The following is a 6,000-nucleotide window of genomic DNA, read 5'->3' as shown; positions in this document are numbered from 1 at the left end:
GTTTTGTCACCAAATTAGTTTTAAATATTATTGATTATAAATATGTATCTTAGTCTGTAATAGGTATTTATTGTATGGGCCAAGTTGCCCGAAATAAATGAAATTATTATTATTATTACCCGTTTGGACCGCAAGTGCGAACCGCTTAAATGAATTGAACTTATTGAGTAATTTAAGCGTACAAGCGTAACAAAAACATACGTTCGCATTTATAATAAATATTAGTTAAAATATCAGGGACTTGGCAGAAAACTGGTATTTAGTCTCGCCTATGGATTGCGCACTCGAGCTTTTTTCCCGCGCGCCCGTCGGGGTTATCGCGGAAAAGTTAAGAATTTTTCAAAATTTTATCTACAAGTACACACAGCAACACACACACTTACAACTAGGGATGGGCAAGTTCATTGCGAAATCATAATCGAGGAAAACATCTAGACTTAGCTGGCGTCATAATCATAGAATATAAAAATAATAGAAACTTCATTCAAAAAGAGTTACGTAATGTGTATTAAATCTTTAAATATTAAGACAATCTCAAAAAAGTGACTGAAAGTAAAAAGTATTTTTACAATGCACAGTAATGCACATGATCACATGAATATTTGAATTACATATTAAATTAGAACTATGAAATCTTAATAAAGTTGAAATCAAGTTAAATATATTTTGAATTGTTTGTAAGTAATTCTTTCGAAAACAAATATGGCCATGTTTTCACTACTCCAGCTATTACTTCGTGAACGGTTACAGTACACACCGGTGAAATATAATCTTTTTGTAGCACAATCTGCGCGTGAACCAGTTTTTTTGGCAATCTAATCCAAAAATAATGAAACAGTAGTTTTTTTTTCATGACATGCCAATTTTTTTCTAGCAGCTATTACGGACTAAAAGAAATAAGAAATACACGTCTTTTTAGCACGTTTAACTTGCATGTCATTTTCTATTCCTTATAATGTTAGTTATGTAATAATCATTATAATTTTTATGCAGTCTTTACAAAGTCGTGAGTCATTTTTATTAAACAGTTTATTAGCGGAAAAATACGCGTAAAACTTGTTCCTTAAACACGTTTACATTACTTATAAAAACACTTGTGCAATTACTAAGTAAGTTTTCATGCGGTCTTGTGGAAATAATGTTTTGCATTTGCGTTTCATATTATTAAAATTAAGCATTAAATAGTGTTTCGAGTTTTTTTTATCTTAAGTATTGCTTTTTATTTTATTTGTAATTAGCTAATAGAATCATGACACTTTTTGTCATTGCACACTCCACGTACATTTCTTTACAGATTACTTATACAAAAATCTGTCAAGGGTGAGTCGGGATTGCACACAAACTGTACCCAACTACCACTGAACAAAATGATCACTATATTCAATTAAGAGTAGTTTATTATGTAACGTTTATTATGTATCGCGGAGACCGCTATGATTTAAATGATTTAAAACTGTAAATTAATTTCACTCCGTTGTATTTGTTTATTCTAATTTTGAACTCCCAGTCACTTTATAGCAACAATATCGATTTTATAGCAGCTTCAAAACTATCAAAATAATTCTAATTCTATAATCACCCTCGTTTCATGTTAGGTTAGGAGCCCATAATGACAAACGATCCAAAATATTCAACCCTATGACAGACAGACTGATAAACAGCGAAACCTTTGCAATACCTTTTGTAGCTTTTTACCTCGTAATGTCGTAGGTTTTCATTTTTCATTTTCATTTTCATTTGTCACACGCAAAAATAATATTTTTGCCGATTCTTATAAGAAATTAACTAGAACATTATGTCCCATCACTATTAGCCAATAAAGTAGACCAAGGAGCTCGACTCTGCGAATCCCTTAACATCCTAAATCGCAACACAACACAGGGAATATGCAAACGTAAGATATAGTCATAGAGTTGATTTGAGTATGAGACAGGATGGGTTTTAGGGCGTTATAAAAAACTAAAAATGCATTTTTTCGTTATAAAAAAGATAATAATGCAGTTGGTTTTAATGGAAATTTTATAAGTCGCCGTTGCTCGGGGCGGTTGTTTTTTTATACGTTTCGCGTAGAATTTTCCACGCATTGCGCATTTGGGATTTTTTGTGAGTTTTAATTTTTTTCATTTAGTTTTTGACGTGCGAATGATTACATAGATCTGTGTTGACTTGATGCTGTGATGGTTTTTTACATAAACATTTTCGTGGCTGTTTTTTTTTTTTTTTTGATGCCAAATTTCAAAGTACCTATGCTGCCTTGTAAATTATACGCAAACAGGTTTGAGGGAGTGTTTTTCCTAGCGATATTTTTTGTATTTTTTTTATCACGATCGTGCATGATTTAGTTTTATCTTTACTTATAGAAAAAGTTTTAATCTAGTCACCGATAGATGTCGTGATTCTGTTGTTCTTATTAGATTTCTCATAAGTTTTTTTTTTAATTTCATGTTCTTTTTCTTAGTCCGTGACTCTTTAAACTTCGTTTAATGACAACCAGGTGTCAATATGTCAGATAAATTTTAGAATATCTTTGCTCAAAAATATGAGGAGTGTTTTTTCATACTATGTTTACCAATACACTATCAGTGGAACTTACAATTATGGAAAACTCTAAGATTTAGATTATAAGAAAGCTATATATATGTTTTCATAAATATTAGAGCTGGACTAGGACTGGCTTAATAATTTTATTAAAGTGATGAAGTTATAGAAAAAGCTACGTATCTACATATACGAGTACCTACTTAATTGTTTGAATATAGACCTATTATGGTTCACAAAAAATTAAAAAAGAAAATTTCTTGAGACTGACTTTTCGGGACCTGGTGCCTTAGGCCGAGTTTAGACTTGCAAGAAAAATCGTGCAAGTTGCATTAGATTGCGGCGCTCGATTGACCACTACAAACTCGTTGGCTTTACGGCCTCGCAATGTAATGCAACTTGCACGATTTTTCTTGCAAGTCTAAACTCGGCTTTAAACTAAATTAAACCGTGGTTTGGTGGCCTAGCGATTTGACCTATTAATAGTCTCTCAAGCAAAGGATCGTGAGTTCAAATCCGGTCTCTATCTCTGAATTTTTAGAAAGTGAGAAATTATATTCGAAATTTACCACGAGCTATACGGTAAAAGAATACATAGTGAGGAAACCTGCAGAACCTGCAAAACAATTCAATGGTGTGTGTGAAGTTCCCAATCAGCCCTGGGCCAGCGTGGAAACTACGGTCCAAGCTCTCGAAGTGTGAGAGAAGGCCTGTGCCCAGGAGTAGGACTTATATAGGCTGGGACGATGATGATGACAATGGCACCCACTGTCGCTTGCTTTGAACTTTTTATAAAGGAAATATAGTTTTTTTTCTTACATTACGTCTTAGGTTACAATAACAATAGCAAAAAAGGCATAAATTATGGACTGTTTAAACGTAACAAATTACATCACTAAGCTACTGTGAGCCGTTTTAAAAGTAATAAACCTTAATTGTAACAAAAAATGCACCCCACGGCATAGAAAGGGAGGCCGCGGTCTAAAAAAAACTAAAAAAAAAGCTGAGGGGCGGCACGCGTACCACCAATTACTTTTTTTTAAAAAGCTAACATATTTTTTTAAAACCTTTTTATTGGTTCGGCGTGCAGGGGCGTTTTTTTGTCGGCTTAACACCAAGGTGTCAATGTTGACGCGTTTTTTCGATCATAAACGTTTTACCGCTTGTTTGAACGATTTTTGAATTTGGATTTTTTCTGTTTGACGGTTGGTTGGTTTGAGGTGTTTTTTGCCGAATGAATATCGGGGTGTGTTAAGTAATAGATTTTTTGTTTTCCTTTACGTTTAGCGCTTTTGTTTTTTACCTTTTCCTTTTTGTAGGTACAGATGGTGTTTTTGTGCGCTTGTTATAACGTTTACATTTGACATGGCTTATGAGTATTTGAACAGTTTTTATTATTTCATTCGTGCCAGTGACTTCGTGCTGTTTTTTTTTAATTTTGAAGACTGGAGGCTTGGAGCCGCTTTAGGCTGTGATTACACCAGAGATTTGCGGAGCGGGGATAGGTTTCTATTGGTTCATGAAGAACACATTCCTCGCAACACATGCTCACAAATCTCTGGTGGAAACGCTGCCTTACAAGCCTCATGTAGACAGAGCAAGAACTATCATGAGTTGCTGATGTCTTCGAAATTCCGTATTTTTTCTTTTTACGTTTCCTAACTTTTACGCATCTGTGGTAAATACGCAAACCGAGTAAAAAAAGCTATCAAACGACTTGTGGTAGATAGTTAAATAGTAAGATTGAATTAAGCGACTGGATAGCCAAATAAATAAATAAATATCACGGGACGATTCACACCAATTGACCTAGTCCCAAAGTAAGCTTAGCAAAGCTTGTGTTATGGGTACAAGCAACGGATAAATATAAATAATAAATATAGATGGTAAGTGAATGTAACTGTGAAACTTAAGGGCCCTTTTTATCGTATCGATTTCAAATTTTATATTCTTTCTGTCCTCAAAGGTGCCCTACATGATAAAACACTAGAATTAATAAATCAGTTTTTTAATAATTTTCATCTTCAAACCGGAATTGAAATATTTACATACTATTCATAAAAACTCTCAATTGATAAAAAGAAGAAACACTCTACTAACTTCTAATAAAATACTATACTACTATTACTAATTTCTACTCGTAGAAAAGTAATTCTTTATTTATTTTACATGATCCATCGTCAATTAATAACCAAAGTACGAACAATTTCTCGAACTCCATTTAAGGTCAGCGAAGGCTTAATTTTTAAATAGTTCAGTAGTTATCGACCCGAAACAGACAGACAGCCCTTTGTCTGCGTATCACTTTGTCACGGAATATGGCCATCAATATTGTTTTTATTCACGTGCTGTAAAGTTGTGGAGACGGACTATTAAAAATAGAAATATTTTTAAATCGAAAATACAAACTGAGACATGGATGCACAGAAAAACCAGAAAAAGAGACCAGCGCTGGGAATCGAACCCAGGTCCTCAGCAATCCGTGCTGCGTGCTATAACCCCTACACCACCGCTGGACAGGAATCTAGACACGAATTTTTCCTATGCATACATATCTCAGGTTGCTTATTTCTACTACGCTACTTATGCAGCAGCACTAGGGACATCTATGTTCCGCTCTCATCGATCCCTGTCCAGCGGTGGTGTAGGGGTTATAGCACGCAGCACGGATTGCTGAGGACCTGGGTTCGATTCCCAGCATCCATGTCTCCGATATGCAAATATCTAAAAGTATTTGCATCGCAAATTTTTCGCTATTTTTTTTTCAATTGATCCATTTCCCAACTGTTTCATATTCATTAGATTAGGAAGAGATTAGGTTAGATTGAAATCAGCGCCAAAATACACTAAGTAGTTTGGAAGAGTAAATAGGGGCCACGTAGCTTTATTGGTACTTACTAATAAATAAAATACTTTATGACATCCCTCGTCTTAAAGATGGATTTAATAGTACAACATAATACAGTACAAACACTTTTCATTCATTAAATATATTCAAATAAAAACGCAAATGTGTTTTAGATTTAATTTTACAGATGAAACTCAAGTGGCCCTTATTTTCTTTTGATGAGTATATAAGTACTGCAGGGCTACTACGCAGCTCGAAACTGGAAGTTCGTATCGTGCGGTCCCACTATTTAATACGAGAGCGAGAGGGACGGTACGATACGAACTTCGAGTTTCGTAGTAGCTCTACAGGTTTTTATTCGTCAAATTTATTATAGATACACAGACTCTACCTTCGTTCCTTACTTCGTTCGTGTCAAATAGTAGATTTGGCGGTTGAATTGAAATCCTGTTATACTAAATTTCAGTGGCAATATGAAAGAGTGACCAACAAGAGTAGGTACCTACTCTAACAAACATTTAAATACAAAAGCGGACCAATTTTTCGCACTTATATTTAGAGTAATTTATAAATATAAAAGTTAGGTATTTGTAAAAAAAAATAGTTTAGGTACG

The sequence above is a fragment of the Choristoneura fumiferana genome, chromosome 19 (genome assembly GCF_025370935.1).
Source record: "Choristoneura fumiferana chromosome 19, NRCan_CFum_1, whole genome shotgun sequence".
NCBI classification, from domain to species: Eukaryota; Metazoa; Arthropoda; class Insecta; order Lepidoptera; family Tortricidae; genus Choristoneura; species Choristoneura fumiferana.
This window is presented reverse-complemented; position numbering follows the sequence as displayed.